Source organism: Solea solea, chromosome 16 (assembly GCF_958295425.1).
Source record: "Solea solea chromosome 16, fSolSol10.1, whole genome shotgun sequence".
Taxonomy (NCBI): domain Eukaryota; kingdom Metazoa; phylum Chordata; class Actinopteri; order Pleuronectiformes; family Soleidae; genus Solea; species Solea solea.
The window spans coordinates 10,894,434-10,918,395 of record NC_081149.1 but is presented as its reverse complement, the minus strand read 5'-3'; the positions used below and the strand labels follow the sequence as shown (position 1 = coordinate 10,918,395).

The window sequence follows — 23,962 nt, the reverse complement described above, 5'->3', positions numbered from 1 at the left end:
GACATTTTAATCAGAACACAATTTGGGCTTGAAAACATGTTTAACATTAACTCCAGCTAAAAATATCACTCTGGGGTCCCACTGTGGAGCATGCAGTGTTCTGATTGTGCCATCTAGTGGTCATGAATATACTCATGTGAGCTCATCCTTAACTGTGATTTACAGTGTGAAGGGAGTCTTGTAACTTTATGTACATGTACTTTTAAGTAGTCAGTTTAAGTAGTTTAATGGACTAATTATCACAGTTTAATCTAGCACTATTATTTAAGGGTGATAAAGTCTTATTTCTAGTATATCGTGGCTTTATTATGTCATCAGTGTATGGTGACACCCTGTGTTATTTGGCCTAATGTGATTGCTACACGTTTAAGTGCCATTCTAATTTGAAGGTTTTAGAGGTAATTCTGAACTTTACTGATAGCATTAGCAAGTTTTCACACCTTAAATACAACTTTATGACCTGTGGATAACAGATGTAATATCGGTAATACACGCAACGACTCATTAAAGTCTAATGAAATCATCTTAAATATGATGTTTCTACTTTGTGATTTTGGGGACAATGAAGGTTGATGCTGAGGCGAAGAGTCTGACGTCGTTTGGCAGAGTTTTGACGGTTTTACATCCAGGCCTTGATCTAGAAACAGCCAGCAAATCCTTGGCAGGAGTGGTGGTGGGTGCAGAAATATGATGGAGAGCAAAACATGGTTCAGCCTTGGATGTTATTAGAAAAAAAAAAAACAACAAACAAAAAATTCGAGCTAACAGAGTTCAGTGATCCCTCATTTATATGCGACAAGATGCTTAATAAAACCTCATCAGATCTTCACCGAATGAACCACTATTATATTATATTATATTATATTATATTATGTATTATATTATATTATATTATGTATTATATTATTTATATCTGTCACTGTGTGTCCAGAGTCACACGAACCATCTGAGTGAGAACAAGGAAATAACATAATAGTTATATAATACTGCTATAGATAGTCCTTTGAGCCTTTTCCTCCCACTATAATGACAATATAAAAATGTTTGTTTAGACAGAAGAAAGAAGTTTATAAATGGAAATTAAATACATGCAGGTTGCTATTATTTATATATTATTTTATTCAACCTTTCTTTAACCAGGTTAAAAACCCAATGAGGTCAAAATCTCTTTTCCAATAAACATGAGATTAGATAAAGGAGACAAATAATAACAGTAATGTAACAGTGTATAATGTTTGCATGACATTTAAAGGGACAGGACATTTGGTCCAAACATGATCTGTTTAAGAAAGAAAGAAAGACATGTTTTAATCAGCAGTGAACTGTGGACTGTGATCAATCAGCATCATTGCAAACAGCTGTTTATCAGAAGCTTCAGCTCAGTCACAGGCTGCAGACGCAGATAACAGTTTATCACTGTTTACACATGAAGACAGCAAACAAACAAACAAACAAAGCACCAGGTAAGCGACCACTTCTTTTTATTTTGACTTTTGAACAAAACTTAAGGAGAAAAAAATTTTCTAATTCACTAGCGACACAAAGTCAAAGCCGAGACACTGTGTGTGTCGACAATAATCCATCTCCTCAAATCTTTGGCACAATCATGTTTTCTGTGTTATTTATTTTTCTCTTTAAACTAATGCTTCACTTAAACACTTATTCTCACTAGCTTTAATTTTGACTCAGGAAGAATGCATGAAGCTCACCAACGTTAATCTGAAGGTCACCTCATTCATCTCCAGCATGAGAACTGTTGTGTTTCTTCTACATCTTTAGATAGAGAGTGAAAGCTGAATTACATCCACTCTGGCTCTCGCCGAGGCGCCGCATGCTGTGCCAAACACCATATATACCCGTAATTGAATTTAGATTCAATTATAGCTCAATATATCATCATCATTATTGCTGCCTTCAAGGCCCAAATGGGTTCAAAGGCTTGGTTCATGCTCATCTCTTCTTCTTTTTTTAACTCTCCATGCCTCAAAACACACTCTTTCACCCACTCTAAATTACATTTAATGACATATTAAACCATGTGATTTCTACCTTTTGCCCTCCATTAATTAGGTTTACAATTGTAAAAGATTCTCTTTAAAAAAACAAAGTTACATTTTCAGCAAACAAAGGAGCAGAGAATCCAGACCCACAAAAGTGTCATTCATCACGAAGTTAAAGAAAATGAAGCTATTTCAAAGTCTCTGCCTGGAAACACTGTGTTCTGTTTGTGTGTTTGTCCTTTATCAACATATTATTGCTCTGCAGGAAAATAAAGTGTCAGTAGAAGTAAAAATTAGAAGCAGATTTTTAAGATACAGTTATTTGGATTTTCATGATTCCAAGACAAAAAAAAATATTTTAATATAATTGATGATCGTGTGATTTTCATTTTTCTTCCCTGGCACCGTCACAGAGCGTATTTTTGTTGCGACGGCTGTTGATGGATTACCGTGACATTTGATACAGACGTACATGATATATTGTAGGGGGAGCTGGAATAGACTTAGTCCACTTAGACCATCAGGCTAGAATGTTTTCTGTCCAATACTTACGGAGTAAAAAATGAAGAAGCTTCTTCAGCTTTTGAAATACTTTGTGTGTTTATTTAAAGAGGCGACAGACGGCTTGATTTTCTATTATATAGTGGTTCATGTTTGGTTACTGTAGTAAATGCAGTGGTGAATGAATTACCTTTTTGTCTGCAGTGTAATACAGAATAATGCGGTAAATCAAGTCCCGGACACAGTGGTCAAGCAAAAGAACATGGTGAAAGCTAAGCCTTTAAAGCCAGTCTAATCAAATGGTTATTTCTTTGCTTATAAACGAAGAAATAACCAGAGAAACACTTTTCACTGTCCCTCAAAGACTCCTACAGTACTCTGATTAGGTTTGATAGCAGTGTTATGTCTGTTTTTATTGTGTTAAAGACACTGTGAGATGTTTATGGGCCATATGTTTACCTTATTTTCATAGAGAAACAAATTCTAATATTGTGCAACGTTTTGATTTGATGCACTTTGCGATGCACCTGAGATTTTGTATGCACTTGGAGATGTGCCAAAATCATTGCAGTGTTAGTTATTTTATTATATTTTTAATGCACTCTTTCATGTACATTTTAAATGTGTCCTCACTTGCTGCAAATCTTGCCCAGCTAGACGAGTTGGCGACAGTCAGCACAGAAATCTTTTGGTGTGTGCGGATAACAGACACAACATGACCTCAGTCACACTCAGTCAGTGTCAGAAGACGACAGGAAGTAGCGGGAATATCCAAACTGTCGCTCTCGTAGACACGGTCGCTCTCACCAGAGTTTGATGCGTTCAGTTGGTTTGACAAATCATGTCGTCAGTGAGCTAACATCAGTCTTTCAATCGTCGTAAAAAGATCTGTCAGGTAATGTGAACTCCAAGTATTACTGTGACCATTGTGTCTCCAGCTTTAAAGTAAGATGTTCATACAGATGTCGGGCAAGGGCCTTGCTTTCATGAGGTGGCCATCTTGTGCCATCATGATTGTGCAGCAGCCAGAATGGACAAACGACCCAGAGCGTGTGTTTTTTGTAGTGTTAAGTTACGATGTAAACAAAGAAGCATGACATCCTTTCTGGTTTGTGAAGGCCACTATAGTTCCCTGACACGTCCTCCTCTTATCCTTCTTATTCTCTCATTGGACGTGTTTAAATACACAATATTCAGCCACCAGTATGAGGTGTGTCATAAAAATGGTTAGATCAAATTAAAAGGACTGAAACCGATACCATAAATTGATCAAATTTAATGCAATTTAATTTTAAACTTAGATCTTGAAACTGTTGTGAGACGTGTCCTCAGTGTTTGGAGTCTACAAACAATTTCACAGATACATAACGTTAACACAGGTGTGTTTGTTTTTCCTGTGTGTCTGTGTGACCACCATCTTAACCAAAGAGCCCGTGATTCACATTTTTAGTTAGTTTAATATTCTTTTTATGCTAACGACTGTCAGTGGCTCCGTGCGCAGTCTCAGCACCTTCACACTAAAACAGTTGTATTTCCTCAGTGGATGGGTTTCACTAATTAGACTGATTGTTACTCAGTTTAATTGGATGTGCCAGCTGCAGTCTCCGGAGTCTCAGGAGTCTCAGGAGTCACAGGACGCTTGCAGAGTTAATTGCATATGAGAGAGCGAGTGAGCTGATGATAAACTTCCCCGAAAACCTGCACGACGCTGGCGCAATAATGGGCTTCCTATCACTTTTCAATTACAGAATTACACGGGGTCGGTAATGAAGACTTAGAAAAGGGTGTTTACTTCTGGAAAGTCTTGAGTGAGGAAAAGTTTATAGACGCCACAGGGAACGGCTTTAATCACAACAGTCAACAATATGCCTTGTTTTAATGTTGTTTAGCTTTAAATTTCCCTTCTACTTTCCAATATTTGATGTTTAATGTTTAATATAATCTATGATCGAAAGGTACATGTTAAAATATTGCAGTTACAGAGACTGACATATTTCAAAGCTAGGCTGAAAAATACATGTTTTTATTCTTTAAAGGCCGTCTATACACATCAAAATTTAACTTGTTAATTAAAAATTAAATTTGACTGAAGTACAAAAATACATGACTGTATATACTAAATTACTTTTTTGTCTCATTTTGGACGACGTACTATACTATGACTTTTTGTCTCATTTTGGACGACATACTATACTATGACATTTTTGACTAATTTTGGACGACATGCGACGACTTTTGATTTCTGTAGTGACTAAAATTGTGTACAGTAAATGTTGCTATATGTAAGCATGTGATGGTTGCATGGTTTGCTCATTAGTGTGAAACACTGGGCTATGTAAAGTTATATATTTTGCCTTGTTTCTGACATGTGCGACATCTCCACCTGACTATGGCAGAGGGGGTATAGCTCAGTGGTAGAGCATTTGACTGCAGATCAAGAGGTCCCCAGTTCAACTCTGGGTGCTCCCTTCACAACAACATGGTACCTGTTTACGTTTAAATGCATAAGGGTAAAGAAAATATACTGTGATTTTGGACGACATACTATACTATGACTATTTTGAGGGATTTTGGACGACATACTATACTATGACTGTTTTGACTGATTTTGGACGACATGCTATACTATGACATTGTTGTGTCATTTTCAACGACATACTATACTATGACTTTTTAGACTGATTTTGCACGACATACTATACAATGACTTTTTTAGGTGATTTTGGACGACATACTATACCAGGGGTGGCCAACCACTCAGAGACTAAGAGCCACATTTTTTATGGTGTTACTGCAAAGAGCCACATCATACGCACGGCACACATGAACATCCCCCCATCCCTGTCCCTCACACACACAGACATACCTCTGCTCAGCCAGATTTACTGTAAATGTCACACACCAACGACATGACAGAATGGCTTGCCATTTTGTTCAACAAAAAAATAGAATAGAATAGAATAGAATGCCTTTATTGTCATTGCATTAAAAATACAACGAAATTGTAGCACTGCTCCAGTAAAGTGCTTAGCCACACATAAAAACAACAATCAGCATAAACATGTCATTCACACAATCAAACACACATTACAAATATAAATAGTGCAGTGTTAAAAAAAAAGGATAAATAACCAATAATAAAAGCCTTGATTAACGTGAATTCTCGTGATTTTTGTGACCGTTTAACTCTCCCATGCTGTTAAAAACGTCCTGTGTTTCATCTTTGTATTTTCGTTTTGCTGTGCATTTTTTCCCTGACATTTCCTGTGCGAACTTGACACAAATTGTTTACTGAACAATGAGGTTTTCCCTCGTGCATGTGCGCGTTTGATATTGAATTAAGGCGAACATAGGTACACATACATGAAAAAAAAAAAAAAACACGAACTCAAGAGCCACATGAAACTAGGCAAAGAGCCGCATGCGGCTCGGGAGCCACAGGTTGGCCAGACCTGTACTATACTATGACTTTTTTGACTGATTTTCGACCACATGCCATACTATGAATTTTTTGATTGATTTAAGACGACATACTATACTATGACCTTTTTGACTGATTTTGGACGACATACTATACTATGACTTTTTCGACCGATTTTGGACGACATACTAAACTATGACATTTTGGACTGATTTTGGACGACATGCTATACTATGACTTTTTTGACTGCTTTTGGACGACATGCTATATACTATGACATTGTTGTCTGATTTTCAACGACATACTATACTATGCCTTTTTTTACTGATTTTGGACGACATACTATACTATGACCTTTTTGACTGATTTTGGACGACATACTTTACTATGACATTTTGGCTTGATTTTGGACGAGATACTATACTATGACTTTTTTGACTGATTTTGGACGACATACTATACTATGACATTTTTGACTGATTTTGGACGACATGCTATACTTTGACATTTTTGTCTCTTTTTCGACCACTTACTATACGATGACTTTTTTTGAGTGATTTAAGACGACATACTATACTATGACCTTTTTGACTGATTTTGGACGACATGCTTTACTATGACTTTTCAACCGATTTTGGACGATATACTATACTATGACATTTTTGACTGATTTTGGACGATATGCTATACTATGACTTTTTTTCACTGCTTTTGGACGACATGCTATACTATGACATTGTTGTCTCATTTTCAACGACATACTATACTATGACTTTTCTTGACTGATTTTGGACGACATGCTATACTATGACTTTTTTTGGATGACATACTATACTATGATTTTTTTACTGATTTTGGACGACATACTATACTATGACCTTTTTGACTGATTTTGGGTGACATACTATACTGTGACTTTTTTTGACTGATTTTGGACGACATACTATACTATGACTTTTTTGACTGATTTTGGGTGACATACTATACTATGACTTTTTTTGACTGATTTTGGATGACATGCTATACTATGACTTTTTCGACTGATTTCGGACGACATACGATACTAGGACTTTTTTGACTGATTTTGGACGACATGCTATACTATGACATTTTTGTCTCATTTTCAACGACATACTATACTATGACTTTTTTGACTGATTTTGGACGACATACTATACTAGGACCTTTTTGACTGATTTTGGACGACATGCTATACTATGACTTTTTCGACCGATTTTGGACGATATACTATACTATGACATTTTTGACTGATTTTGGACGACATGCTATACTATGACTTTTTCGACTTATTTTGGACGACATACTATACTATGACATTTTTGACTGATTTTGGACGACATACTATACTATGACTTTTTTGACTGATTTTGGAAAACATACTAGACTATGACTTTTTTGACTGATTTTGGACGACATGCTATACTATGACATTTTTGACTGATTTTGGACGACATGCGACGACTTTTGATTTCTGTAGTGACTGAAATTGTGTACAGTAAATGTTGCTATATGTAAGCATGTGATGGTTGCATGGTTTGCTCATTAGTGTGCAACACTGGGCTACGTAAAGTTATATATTTTGCCTTGTTTCTGACATGTGCGACATCTCCACCTGACTATGGCAGAGGGGGTATAGCTCAGTGGTAGAGCATTTGACTGCAGATCAAGAGGTCCCCAGTTCAACTCTGGGTGCTCCCTTCACAACAACATGGTACCTGTTTACGTTTAAATGCATAAGGGTAAAAATTAAAGATAATATACTTTGATTTTGGACGACATACTATGACTATTTTGAGGGATTTTGGACGACATACTATACTATGACTTTTTTGACTGATTTTGGACGACATACTATACTAGGACTTTTTTGACTGATTTTGGACGACATGCTATACTATGACATTTTTGTCTCATTTTCAACGACATACTATACTATGACTTTTTTGACTGATTTTGGACGACATACTATACTATGACCTTTTTGACTGATTTTGGACGACATACTATACTATGACATTTTTGCTTGATTTTGGACGAGATACTATACTATGACTTTTTAGATGATTTTGGACGACATACTATACTATGACTTTTTTTACTGATTTTGGACGACATACTATACTATGACTTTTTTGACTGATTTTGGACGACATACTATACCAGGACTAGAGATGTAACGATATGAACATTTCATATCACGGTTATCGTGACCAAAATTATCACGGTTATCAATATTATCACGGTATTGTTAGATGTGTTCAAAATGTTCCAAAAGTACTGAACACACACACACTGAAATCTTTTAACCAAGTTTTATTTAAAAAAAGATATTTTATATTATATGATTATTATTATTATTATCATTATTATTATTATTATTATTATTATTATTATTATTATTATTAATAATAATTATCATCTGACTGACTGACACACACACACACACACAGGTCCTCACTCTGTGTCGGATAATAATTAAGTAGCAGCGGTCGTACACAGCATAAAAATAAAATAAAAAAACACAGAAACAAACACATTTTGGTCTGCTACGGTACCTGTCGTCTGCACACTACTCGCTTTCACGAGACAAACCATGACGTTTCCCACTATTCCGAAATCCCGTTTTTGTTGACTTACCCGCTGAAAAGTTGTGTGTGGTGGTCACGGAGATGGCTCATCATATTGGAAGTGGCTTCGCGGAGATTTTTTTTTTGCATTTTCTGCACAAGGATTGATGGTCTTCAATTATTTTACTCTCAACATCCTTTAAAAATTCAAAATATGCCCAGATTTCTGATCTTACGGGGGGTAATCTCTGGAGCGCAGGTGGCTTCAGCCGTGTTGTCGCTGGACAGACAGTGCAAACTGCGCATGCGCGCCCGCTTGAGCGAGTGCCGTTCAGGTGCTGCTGCTTCTCCAGGAAATGAGCAGTATCACTGTGAGTTTTTCGGTAATCAGTTGCGGTAATCAATCACGGTTTTAACGATAATTAAAATTTGAAACGGTATGATAACCGTCGGGAATTTTACCGCGGTTTATCGTCATACCGGTAATCGTTACATCCCTAACCAGGACTTTTTTGACTGATTTTGGACGACATACTATACTATGACTTTTTTGACTGATTTTGGACGACATACTATACTATGACTTTTTTGACAGATTTTCGACCACTTACTATACTATGACTTTTTCAACTGATTTTCGACCACATTCTATACTATGACTTTTTTGACTGATTTTGGACGACATACTATACTATGACTTTTTTGACAGATTTTCGACCACTTACTATACTATGACTTTTTCAACTGATTTTCGACCACATGCTATACTATGACTTTTTTGAGTGATTTAAGACGACGTACTATACTATGACCTTTTTGACTGATTTTGGACGACATACTATACTATGACTTTTTTGACTGATTTTGGACGACATACTATACTATGACTTTTTTGACAGATTTTCGACCACTTACTATACTATGACTTTTTCAACTGATTTTCGACCACATTCTATACTATGACTTTTTTGAGTGATTTAAGACGACATACTATACTATGACTTTTCTCGACTGATTTTGGACGACATGCTATACTATGACTTTTTTGACTGATTTTGGACGACATGCTATACTATGACTTTTTTGACTGATTTTGGACGACATGCTATACTATGACTTTTTTGACTGATTTAAGACGACGTACTATACTATGACTTTATTGACTGATTTTGGACGACGTACTATACTATGACTTTTTTGACTGATTTTGGACGACATACTATACTATGACTTTTTTGACTGATTTTGGACGACATACTATACTATGACTTTTTTGACTGATTTTCGACCACATGCTATACTATGACTTTTTTGAGTGATTTAAGACGACATACTATACTATGACCTTTTTGACTGATTTTGGACGACATGCGACGACTTTTGATTTCTGTAGTGACTGAAATTGTGTACAGTAAATGTTGCTATATGTAAGCATGTGATGGTTGCATGGTTTGCTCATTAGTGTGCAACACTGGGCTACGTAAAGTTATATATTTTGCCTTGTTTCTGACATGTGCGACATCTCCACCTGACTATGGCAGAGGGGGTATAGCTCAGTGGTAGAGCATTTGACTGCAGATCAAGAGGTCCCCAGTTCAAATCTGGGTGCCCCCTTCACAACATCATGGTACCTATTTAAATGCATAAGGGTAAAACGTAAAGAAAATATACTGTGATTTTGGACATACTATACTATGACTTTTTAGATGATTTTGGACGACATACTATACTATGACTTTTTTGACTGATTTTGGACAACATACAATACTATGACTTTTTTGACTGATTTTGGACGACATACTATACTAGGACTTTTTTGACTGATTTTGGACGACATGCTATACTATGACATTTTTGTCTCATTTTCAACGACATACTATACTATGACTTTTTTGACTGCTTTTGGACAACATACTATACTATGACTTTTTTGACTGATTTTGGACGACATACTATACCAGGACTTTTTTGACTGATTTTGGACGACATGCTATACTATGACATTTTTGTCTAATTTTCAACGACATACTATACTATGACTTTTTTGACTGATTTAAGACAACATACTATACTATGACTTTATTGACTGATTTTGGACAACATACTATACTATGACTTTTTTGACTGATTTTGGACGACATACTATACTTTGACTTTTTTGACTGATTTTCGACCACATGCTATACTATGACTTTTTTGAGTGATTTAAGACGACATACTATACTATGACCTTTTTGACTGATTTTGGACGACATACTATACAATGACTTTTTTGACTGATTTTGGACGACATACTATACTATGACTTTTTTGACTGATTTTCGACCACATTCTATACTATGACTTTTTTGAGTGATTTAAGATGACATACTATACTATGACTTTTCTCGACTGATTTTGGACGACATGCTATACTATGACTTTTTTTGGACGACATACTATACTATGACTTTTTGTACTGATTTTGGACGACATACTATACTATGACCTTTTTGACTGATTTTGGACAACATACTATACTATGACTTTTTTGACTGATTTTGGACGACATGCTATACTATGACATTTTTGCTGGATTTTGGACGACATACTATACTATGACTTTTTTGACTGATTTTCGACCACATGCTATACTATGACTTTTTTGATTGATTTTCGACCACATTCTATACTATGACTTTTTTGAGTGATTTAAGACGACATACTATACTATGACTTTTCTCGACTGATTTTGGACAACATGCTATACTATGACTTTTTTTGGACGACATACTATACTATGACTTTTTTTTACTGATTTTGGACGACATACTATACTATGACCTTTTTGACTGATTTTGGACGACATACTATACTATGACTTTTTTGACTGATTTTGGACGACATGCTATACTATGACATTTTTGCTGGATTTTGGACGACATACTATACTATGACTTTTTTGACTGATTTTGGACGACATACTTTACTATGACTTTTTTGACTGATTTTGGACGACATGCTATACTATGACATTTTTGTCTCATTTTCAACGACATACTATACTATGACTTTTTTGACTGATTTAAGACGACGTACTATACTATGACTTTATTGACTGATTTTGTACGACATACTATACTATGACTTTTTTGACTGATTTTGGAAGACACACTATACTATGACTTTTTTGACTGATTTTCGACCACATGCTATACTATGACTTTTTTGAGTGATTTAAGACGACATACTATACTATGACTTTTCTCGACTGATTTTGGACGACATGCTATACTATGACTTTTTTTGGACGACATACTATACTATGACTTTTTTTTTACTGATTTTGGACGACATACTATACTATGACTTTTCTCGACTGATTTTGGACGACATGCTATACTATGACTTTTTTTGGACGACATACTATACTATGACTTTTTTTTTACTGATTTTGGACGACATACTATACTTTGACATTTTTGCTGGATTTTGGAGGACATACTATACTATGACTTTTTTGACTGATTTTGGACAACATACTAGACTATGACTTTATTGACTGATTTTGGACGACATGCTATACTATGACATTTTTGACTGATTTTGGACGACATGCAACGACTTTTGATTTCTGTAGTGACTGAAATTGTGAACAGTAAATGTTGCTATATGTAAGCATGTGATGGTTGCATGGTTTGCTCATTAGTGTGCAACACTGGGCTACGTAAAGTTATATATTTTGCCTTGTTTCTGACATGTGCGACATCTCCACCTGACTTTGGCAGAGGGGGTATAGCTCAGTGGTAGAGCATTTGACTGCAGATCAAGAGGTCCCCAGTTCAAATCTGGGTGCTCCCTTCACAACAACATGGTACCTGTTTACGTTTAAATGCATAAGGGTAAAAATTAAAGATAATATACTGTGATTTTGGACGACATACTATGACTTTTTAGATGATTTTGGACGACATACTATACTATGACTTTTTAGATGATTTTGGATGACATACTATACTATGACTTTTTTGACTGATTTTGGACAACATACAATACTATGAGTTTTTCGACTGATTTTGGACGACATGCTTTACTATGACATTTTTGTCTCATTTTCAACGACATACTATACTATGACTTTTTTGACTGATTTAAGACGACATACTATACTATGACTTTTTTGACTGATTTTGGACGACATACTATACCAGGACTTTTTTGACTGATTTTGGACAACATGCTTTACTATGACATTTTTGTCTAATTTTCAACGACATACTATACTATGACTTTTTTGACTGATTTTGGACGACATACTACACTATGACTTTTTTGACTGATTTAAGACGACATACTATACTATGACTTTATTGACTGATTTTGGACGACATACTATACTATGACTTTTTTGACTGATTTTGGACGACATACTATACTATGACTTTTTTGACTGATTTTCGACCACATGCTATACTATGACTTTTTTGAGTGATTTAAGACGACATACTATACTATGACTTTTCTCGACTGATTTTCGACCACATGCTATACTATGACTTTTTTTGGACCACATACTATACTATGACTTTTTTGACTGATTTTCGACCACTTACTATACTATGACTTTTTTGACTGATTTTCGACCACATTCTATACTATGACTTTTTTGAGTGATTTAAGACGACATACTATACTATGACTTTTCTCGACTGATTTTGGACGACATGCTATACTATGACTTTTTTGACTGATTTTGGACGACATGCTATACTATGACTTTTTCGACTTATTTTGGACGACGTACTATACTATGACTTTTTTGACTGATTTTGGACGACATACTATACTATGACTTTTTTGACTGATTTTCGACCACATGCTATACTATGACTTTTTTGAGTGATTTAAGACGACATACTATACTATGACTTTTCTCGACTGATTTTCGACCACATGCACTACTATTACTTTTTTTGGACCACATACTATACTATGACTTTTCTCGACTGATTTTTGACCACATGCTATACTATTACTTTTTTTGGACCACATGCTATACTATGACTTTTTTGACTGATTTTGGACGACTACTTTACTATGACATTTTTGTCTAATTTTCAACGACATACTATACTATGACTTTTTTGACTGATTTTGGACGACATACTACACTATGACTTTTTTGACTGATTTAAGACGACATACTATACTATGACTTTATTGACTGATTTTGGACGACATACTATACTATGACTTTTTTGACTGATTTTGGACGACATACTATACTATGACTTTTCTCGACTGATTTTCGACCACATGCTATACTATGACTTTTTTTGGACGACATACTATACTATGACTTTTTTGACTGATTTTCGACGACATACTATACTATGACTTTTTTGACTGATTTTGGACGACATATTATACTATGACATTTTTGCTTGATTTTGGACGACATGCTATACTATGACTTTTTTGACTGATTTAAGACGACATACTATACTATGTCTTTTTTGACTGATTTTGGACGACATACTATACAATTACTTTTTTAGGTGATTTTGGACGACATACTATACTATGACTTTTTTGAGTGATTTACGACCACATGCTATACTATGACTTTTTTGAGTGATTTAAGACGACATACTATACTATGACATTTTTGACTGATTTTGGACGACATGCTATACTATGACATTTTTGTCTAATTTTCAATGACATACTATACTATGACATTTTTGACTGATTTTGGACGACATTCTATACTATGACTTTTTTTGGACGACATACTATACTATGACTTTTTTTACTGATTTTGGACGACATACTATACTATGACATTTTTGACTGATTTTGGACGACATGCTATACTATGACTTTTTTTGGACGACATACTATACTATGACTTTTTTTACTGATTTTGGACGACGTACTATACTATGACTTTTTTGACTGACTTTCGACCACATGCTATACTATGACTTTTTTGACTGATTTTCGACCACATGCTATACTATGACTTTTTTGAGTGATTTAAGACGACATACTATACTATGACTTTTCTCGACTGATTTTGGACGACATGCTATACTATGACTTTTTTTGGACGACATACTATACTATGACTTTTTGTACTGATTTTGGACGACATACTTTACTATGACCTTTTTGACTGATTTTGGACGACATACTATACTATGACTTTTTCACTGATTTTGGACGACATGCTATACTATGACATTTTTGTCTCATTTTCAACGACATACTATACTATGACTTTTTTGACTGATTTAAGACGACATACTATACTATGACTTTTTTGACTGATTTTGGACGACATACTATACAATTACTTTTTTAGGTGATTTTGGACGACATACTATACTATGACTTTTTTGACTGATTTTCGACCACATGCTATACTATGACTTTTTTGAGTGATTTAAGACGACATACTATACTATGACCTTTTTGACTGATTTTGGATGACATACTATACTATGACTTTTTTGAATGATTTTGGACGACATGCTATACTATGACTTTTTCGACCGATTTTGGACGACATACTATACTATGACATTTTTGAATGATTTTGGACGACATGCTATACTATGACTTTTTCGACTTATTTTGGACGACATACTATACTATGACATTTTTGACTGATTTTGGACAACATACTATACTATGACTTTTTCGACTGATTTTGGACGACATACTATAATATGACTTTTCCGACTGATTTTGGACGACATGCGACGACTTTTGATTTCTGTAGTGACTGAAATTGTGTACAGTAAATGTTGCTATATGTAAGCATGTGATGGTTGCATGGTTTGCTCATTAGTGTGCAACACTGGGCTACGTAAAGTTATATATTTTGCCTTGTTTCTGACATGTGCGACATCTCCACCTGACTATGGCAGAGGGGGTATAGCTCAGTGGTAGAGCATTTGACTGCAGATCAAGAGGTCCCCAGTTCAAATCTGGGTGCCCCCTTCACAACATCATGGTACCTATTTAAATGCATAAGGGTAAAACGTAAAGAAAATATACTGTGATTTTGGACATACTATACTATGACTTTTTAGATGATTTTGGACGACATACTATACTATGACTTTTTTGACTGATTTTGGACAACATACAATACTATGACTTTTTTGACTGATTTTGGACGACATACTATACTAGGACTTTTTTGACTGATTTTGGACGACATGCTATACTATGACATTTTTGTCTCATTTTCAACGACATACTATACTATGACTTTTTTGACTGCTTTTGGACAACATACTATACTATGACTTTTTTGACTGATTTTGGACGACATACTATACCAGGACTTTTTTGACTGATTTTGGACGACATGCTATACTATGACATTTTTGTCTAATTTTCAACGACATACTATACTATGACTTTTTTGACTGATTTAAGACAACATACTATACTATGACTTTATTGACTGATTTTGGACAACATACTATACTATGACTTTTTTGACTGATTTTGGACGACATACTATACTTTGACTTTTTTGACTGATTTTCGACCACATGCTATACTATGACTTTTTTGAGTGATTTAAGACGACATACTATACTATGACCTTTTTGACTGATTTTGGACGACATACTATACAATGACTTTTTTGACTGATTTTGGACGACATACTATACTATGACTTTTTTGACTGATTTTCGACCACATTCTATACTATGACTTTTTTGAGTGATTTAAGATGACATACTAAACTATGACTTTTCTCGACTGATTTTGGACGACATGCTATACTATGACTTTTTTTGGACGACATACTATACTATGACTTTTTGTACTGATTTTGGACGACATACTATACTATGACCTTTTTGACTGATTTTGGACAACATACTATACTATGACTTTTTTGACTGATTTTGGACGACATGCTATACTATGACATTTTTGCTGGATTTTGGACGACATACTATACTATGACTTTTTTGACTGATTTTCGACCACATGCTATACTATGACTTTTTTGATTGATTTTCGACCACATTCTATACTATGACTTTTTTGAGTGATTTAAGACGACATACTATACTATGACTTTTCTCGACTGATTTTGGACAACATGCTATACTATGACTTTTTTTGGACGACATACTATACTATGACTTTTTTTTACTGATTTTGGACGACATACTATACTATGACCTTTTTGACTGATTTTGGACGACATACTATACTATGACTTTTTTGACTGATTTTGGACGACATGCTATACTATGACATTTTTGCTGGATTTTGGACGACATACTATACTATGACTTTTTTGACTGATTTTGGACGACATACTTTACTATGACTTTTTTGACTGATTTTGGACGACATGCTATACTATGACATTTTTGTCTCATTTTCAACGACATACTATACTATGACTTTTTTGACTGATTTAAGACGACGTACTATACTATGACTTTATTGACTGATTTTGTACGACATACTATACTATGACTTTTTTGACTGATTTTGGAAGACACACTATACTATGACTTTTTTGACTGATTTTCGACCACATGCTATACTATGACTTTTTTGAGTGATTTAAGACGACATACTATACTATGACTTTTCTCGACTGATTTTGGACGACATGCTATACTATGACTTTTTTTGGACGACATACTATACTATGACTTTTTTTTTACTGATTTTGGACGACATACTATACTATGACTTTTCTCGACTGATTTTGGACGACATGCTATACTATGACTTTTTTTGGACGACATACTATACTATGACTTTTTTTTTACTGATTTTGGACGACATACTATACTTTGACATTTTTGCTGGATTTTGGAGGACATACTATACTATGACTTTTTTGACTGATTTTGGACAACATACTAGACTATGACTTTATTGACTGATTTTGGACGACATGCTATACTATGACATTTTTGACTGATTTTGGACGACATGCAACGACTTTTGATTTCTGTAGTGACTGAAATTGTGAACAGTAAATGTTGCTATATGTAAGCATGTGATGGTTGCATGGTTTGCTCATTAGTGTGCAACACTGGGCTACGTAAAGTTATATATTTTGCCTTGTTTCTGACATGTGCGACATCTCCACCTGACTTTGGCAGAGGGGGTATAGCTCAGTGGTAGAGCATTTGACTGCAGATCAAGAGGTCCCCAGTTCAAATCTGGGTGCTCCCTTCACAACAACATGGTACCTGTTTACGTTTAAATGCATAAGGGTAAAAATTAAAGATAATATACTGTGATTTTGGACGACATACTATGACTTTTTAGATGATTTTGGACGACATACTATACTATGACTTTTTAGATGATTTTGGATGACATACTATACTATGACTTTTTTGACTGATTTTGGACAACATACAATACTATGAGTTTTTCGACTGATTTTGGACGACATGCTTTACTATGACATTTTTGTCTCATTTTCAACGACATACTATACTATGACTTTTTTGACTGATTTAAGACGACATACTATACTATGACTTTTTTGACTGATTTTGGACGACATACTATACCAGGACTTTTTTGACTGATTTTGGACAACATGCTTTACTATGACATTTTTGTCTAATTTTCAACGACATACTATACTATGACTTTTTTGACTGATTTTGGACGACATACTACACTATGACTTTTTTGACTGATTTAAGACGACATACTATACTATGACTTTATTGACTGATTTTGGACGACATACTATACTATGACTTTTTTGACTGATTTTGGACGACATACTATACTATGACTTTTTTGACTGATTTTCGACCACATGCTATACTATGACTTTTTTGAGTGATTTAAGACGACATACTATACTATGACTTTTCTCGACTGATTTTCGACCACATGCTATACTATGACTTTTTTTGGACCACATACTATACTATGACTTTTTTGACTGATTTTCGACCACTTACTATACTATGACTTTTTTGACTGATTTTCGACCACATTCTATACTATGACTTTTTTGAGTGATTTAAGACGACATACTATACTATGACTTTTCTCGACTGATTTTGGACGACATGCTATACTATGACTTTTTTGACTGATTTTGGACGACATGCTATACTATGACTTTTTCGACTTATTTTGGACGACGTACTATACTATGACTTTTTTGACTGATTTTGGACGACATACTATACTATGACTTTTTTGACTGATTTTCGACCACATGCTATACTATGACTTTTTTGAGTGATTTAAGACGACATACTATACTATGACTTTTCTCGACTGATTTTCGACCACATGCACTACTATTACTTTTTTTGGACCACATACTATACTATGACTTTTCTCGACTGATTTTTGACCACATGCTATACTATTACTTTTTTTGGACCACATGCTATACTATGACTTTTTTGACTGATTTTGGACGACTACTTTACTATGACATTTTTGTCTAATTTTCAACGACATACTATACTATGACTTTTTTGACTGATTTTGGACGACATACTACACTATGACTTTTTTGACTGATTTAAGACGACATACTATACTATGACTTTATTGACTGATTTTGGACGACATACTATACTATGACTTTTTTGACTGATTTTGGACGACATACTATACTATGACTTTTCTCGACTGATTTTCGACCACATGCTATACTATGACTTTTTTTGGACGACATACTATACTATGACTTTTTTGACTGATTTTCGACGACATACTATACTATGACTTTTTTGACTGATTTTGGACGACATATTATACTATGACATTTTTGCTTGATTTTGGACGACATGCTATACTATGACTTTTTTGACTGATTTAAGACGACATACTATACTATGTCTTTTTTGACTGATTTTGGACGACATACTATACAATTACTTTTTTAGGTGATTTTGGACGACATACTATACTATGACTTTTTTGAGTGATTTACGACCACATGCTATACTATGACTTTTTTGAGTGATTTAAGACGACATACTATACTATGACATTTTTGACTGATTTTGGACGACATGCTATACTATGACATTTTTGTCTAATTTTCAATGACATACTATACTATGACATTTTTGACTGATTTTGGACGACATTCTATACTATGACTTTTTTTGGACGACATACTATACTATGACTTTTTTTACTGATTTTGGACGACATACTATACTATGACATTTTTGACTGATTTTGGACGACATGCTATACTATGACTTTTTTTGGACGACATACTATACTATGACTTTTTTTACTGATTTTGGACGACGTACTATACTATGACTTTTTTGACTGACTTTCGACCACATGCTATACTATGACTTTTTTGACTGATTTTCGACCACATGCTATACTATGACTTTTTTGAGTGATTTAAGACGACATACTATACTATGACTTTTCTCGACTGATTTTGGACGACATGCTATACTATGACTTTTTTTGGACGACATACTATACTATGACTTTTTGTACTGATTTTGGACGACATACTTTACTATGACCTTTTTGACTGATTTTGGACGACATACTATACTATGACTTTTTCACTGATTTTGGACGACATGCTATACTATGACATTTTTGTCTCATTTTCAACGACATACTATACTATGACTTTTTTGACTGATTTAAGACGACATACTATACTATGACTTTTTTGACTGATTTTGGACGACATACTATACAATTACTTTTTTAGGTGATTTTGGACGACATACTATACTATGACTTTTTTGACTGATTTTCGACCACATGCTATACTATGACTTTTTTGAGTGATTTAAGACGACATACTATACTATGACCTTTTTGACTGATTTTGGATGACATACTATACTATGACTTTTTTGAATGATTTTGGACGACATGCTATACTATGACTTTTTCGACCGATTTTGGACGACATACTATACTATGACATTTTTGAATGATTTTGGACGACATGCTATACTATGACTTTTTCGACTTATTTTGGACGACATACTATACTATGACATTTTTGACTGATTTTGGACAACATACTATACTATGACTTTTTCGACTGATTTTGGACGACATACTATAATATGACTTTTCCGACTGATTTTGGACGACATGCGACGACTTTTGATTTCTGTAGTGACTGAAATTGTGTACAGTAAATGTTGCTATATGTAAGCATGTGATGGTTGCATGGTTTGCTCATTAGTGTGCAACACTGGGCTACGTAAAGTTATATATTTTGCCTTGTTTCTGACATGTGCGACATCTCCACCTGACTATGGCAGAGGGGGTATAGCTCAGTGGTAGAGCATTTGACTGCAGATCAAGAGGTCCCCAGTTCAACTCTGGGTGCTCCCTTCACAACAACATGGTACCTGTTTACGTTTAAATGCATAAGGGTATAAATTAAAGATAATATACTTTGATTTTGGACGACATACTATGACTATTTTGAGGGATTTTGGACGACATACTATACTATGACTTTTTTGACTGATTTTGGACGACATACTATACAATGACTTTTTTAGGTGATTTTGGACGACATACTATACTATGACCTTTTTGACTGATTTTGGACGACATACTATACTATGACTTTTTCGACCGATTTTGGACGACATACTAAACTATGACATTTTGGACTGCTTTGGACGACATGCTATACTATGACTTTTTTGACTGCTTTTGGACGACATGCTATACTATGACATTGTTGTCTCATTTTCAACCACATACTATACTATGACTTTTTTTACTGATTTTGGACGACATACTATACTATGACCTTTTTGACTGATTTTCGACCACATGCTATACTATGACTTTTTTGAGTGATTTAAGACGACATACTATACTATGACTTTTCTCGACTGATTTTCGACGACATGCTATACTATGACTTTTTTTGGACGACATACTATACTATGACTTTTTTTGGACGACATACTATACTATGACTTATTTTACTGATTTTGGACGACATACTTTACTATGACCTTTTTGACTGATTTTGGACGACATACTATACTATGACTTTTTTGACTGATTTTGGACGACATGCTATACTATGACATTTTTGCTTGATTTTGGACGACATACTATACTATGACTTTTTTGACTGATTTAAGACGACATACTATACTATGACTTTTTTGACGGATTTTGGACGACATACTATACAATTACTTTTTTAGGTGATTTTGGACGACATACTATACTATGACTTTTTTGACTGATTTTCGACGACATACTATACAATGACTTTTTCAACCGATTTTGGCCAACATACTATACTATGACATTGTTGTCTCATTTTCAACGACATACTATACTATGACTTTTTCAACTGATTTTGGACTACATACTATACTATGATTTTTTTGAGTGATTTTGGACGACATACTATACTATGACTTTTGTGTGATTTGAGACGACATACTATACTATGACTTTTTTGACTGATTTTGGACGACATACTATACTATGACTTTTTGTGTGATTTGAGACGACATACTAAACTATGACTTTTTAGACTGATTTAAGACGACATACTATACTATGACGTTTTTTGAGTGATTTAAGACGACATACTATACTATGACTTTTTTGACTGATTTTGGACGACATACTATACAATTACTTTTTTAGGTGATTTTGGACGACATACTATACTATGACTTTTTTGACTGATTTTCGACCACATGCTATACTATGACTTTTTTGAGTGATTTAAGACGACATACTATACAATGACCTTTTTGACTGATTTTGGATGACATACTATACTATGACTTTTTCGACCGATTTTGGACGACATACTATACTATGACATTTTTGAATGATTTTGGACGACATGCTATACTATGACTTTTTCGACTGATTTTGGACGACATACTATACTAGGACTTTTTTGACTGATCTTGGACGACATGCTATACTATGACATTTTTGTCTCATTATCAACGACATACTATACTATGACTTTTTCGACTTATTTTGGACGACATACTATACTATGACATTTTTGACTGATTTTGGACGACATACTATGCTATGACTTTTTCGACTGATTTTGGACGACATACTATACTATGACTTTTTCGACTGATTTTGGACGACATGCGACGACTTTTGATTTCTGTAGTGACTGAAATTGTGTACAGTTAATGTTGTAAGTTGTTTAGTGTTTTACATGAAGTCAAATGAACCAGAGTAAATTCTCATTAAACATTTCAATGTGAAAAGCAAACTGCCATGACTTTTTAGTTTGATTCAGCTAGCTTTATTATGGCACTTTGTACATTGTCACATTACAAATTCAACATTCTGGGTTTTAAGTTCATACAACACATAAAAACACTGCATGTTTTCAACAAACGTTAGGGATCTGGAATCAGCTTTTTTAAATCTCATGTATGTGGGAGTGAGTTCATCTAAAACAATAGTAACGTGTGCAGATCACATCATTTTTGTTTTTCCATATGTTCTACTCATGAATCCTACTCTAAAACTGGTTGTGAAAAAATCCCATCCTCAAGTAATTAAAGACCAGTGTGCAGGATTTAGTGGTATCTAGGGGGGAGGTTGCATGTTGCAGCCAAGTCCAAAGTATGGTCAGATTTTGTACGGCCCACAGCTCCAGTTGTATGTCTTATTAATGGCCAGAGACGGACTGGGACAGAAAATCAGCCTTGGTCATGTTTAGTCCCCGATTTGGTAAAGAGCTGTTTCATCTGACTACAGATGTAAAAGAAAGGCAAGTATTTTCTTTTTATTTGTTTGCCTGGCTTAGATTTGGTTACATTGTCATTTAAAAATAATTGTGACAATGAAAATAAAACGGTACAGGTGTATGTAACTTTTACTGTTCAGAGACCACATAACTCCAGTGTTAGCTTCTCTACACTGACTCCCCATACAGTTAAAAATTAAATTTAAAATCCTCCGCATGTACAAAGCACTTAATGATCAGGCCCCTTCAAACCTGAATTAGTTTTACTCATAACCCCAAATACAGGTTTACTTGTGGTTCCTAGAGTCTATAAAAGCAGGATGGGAGGCAGACACTCTCTGTATTTTAAGTTAGACTTAAAACCTTCCTTTTTGATAAAGCTCATAGTTAGAGCTGGCTCAGGGAAACCTGGACCATCTTAGTATGAATATGACTTTAACCTTGTTAACCTCCCTAGTTTGTGTCTTTCCTTCCTCTCTCTGTCTTCAGGTTGCAGTTTCGAGGCTACCATTATGCTATAATTAATGTTGATATCAGAATAATTGTATTATCTTATTTAAATATGTCATCCCTTTATAGACTTGATACAATTGTTGTGCCCCTGGTCTCTACATCATCTCCCTTTCCTTTCACCCCAATCAGTTGAGGCAGACGGCTACACATTTGAGTCTGGTTTAGTCAGAGATTTCTTCTTGTTAAAAAGGAGATTTTCTTT

The 23,962-nt window shown here is 34.6% G+C and overlaps 7 non-coding genes across 7 annotated transcripts; all 7 read left to right on the top strand.

Annotated features, from left to right (window-relative positions):
• The first annotated feature begins 4,898 nt into the window (after positions 1-4,898).
• Positions 4,899-4,970, top strand: trnac-gca (transfer RNA cysteine (anticodon GCA)). Its single transcript has one exon. It is a non-coding gene; the product is annotated as a tRNA-Cys (tRNA).
• A 2,599-nt stretch (positions 4,971-7,569) lies between these two features.
• On the top strand, positions 7,570-7,641 carry trnac-gca (transfer RNA cysteine (anticodon GCA)). The gene has a single exon. It is a non-coding gene; the product is annotated as a tRNA-Cys (tRNA).
• Positions 7,642-10,052: 2,411 nt separating this feature from the next.
• trnac-gca (transfer RNA cysteine (anticodon GCA)) lies at positions 10,053-10,124 on the top strand. Its single transcript has one exon. It is a non-coding gene; the product is annotated as a tRNA-Cys (tRNA).
• A 2,154-nt stretch (positions 10,125-12,278) lies between these two features.
• On the top strand, positions 12,279-12,350 carry trnac-gca (transfer RNA cysteine (anticodon GCA)). The gene has a single exon. It is a non-coding gene; the product is annotated as a tRNA-Cys (tRNA).
• A 3,075-nt stretch (positions 12,351-15,425) lies between these two features.
• trnac-gca (transfer RNA cysteine (anticodon GCA)) lies at positions 15,426-15,497 on the top strand. Its single transcript has one exon. It is a non-coding gene; the product is annotated as a tRNA-Cys (tRNA).
• A 2,154-nt stretch (positions 15,498-17,651) lies between these two features.
• trnac-gca (transfer RNA cysteine (anticodon GCA)) lies at positions 17,652-17,723 on the top strand. The gene has a single exon. It is a non-coding gene; the product is annotated as a tRNA-Cys (tRNA).
• A 3,075-nt stretch (positions 17,724-20,798) lies between these two features.
• trnac-gca (transfer RNA cysteine (anticodon GCA)) lies at positions 20,799-20,870 on the top strand. The gene has a single exon. It is a non-coding gene; the product is annotated as a tRNA-Cys (tRNA).
• Positions 20,871-23,962: the final 3,092 nt, after the last annotated feature.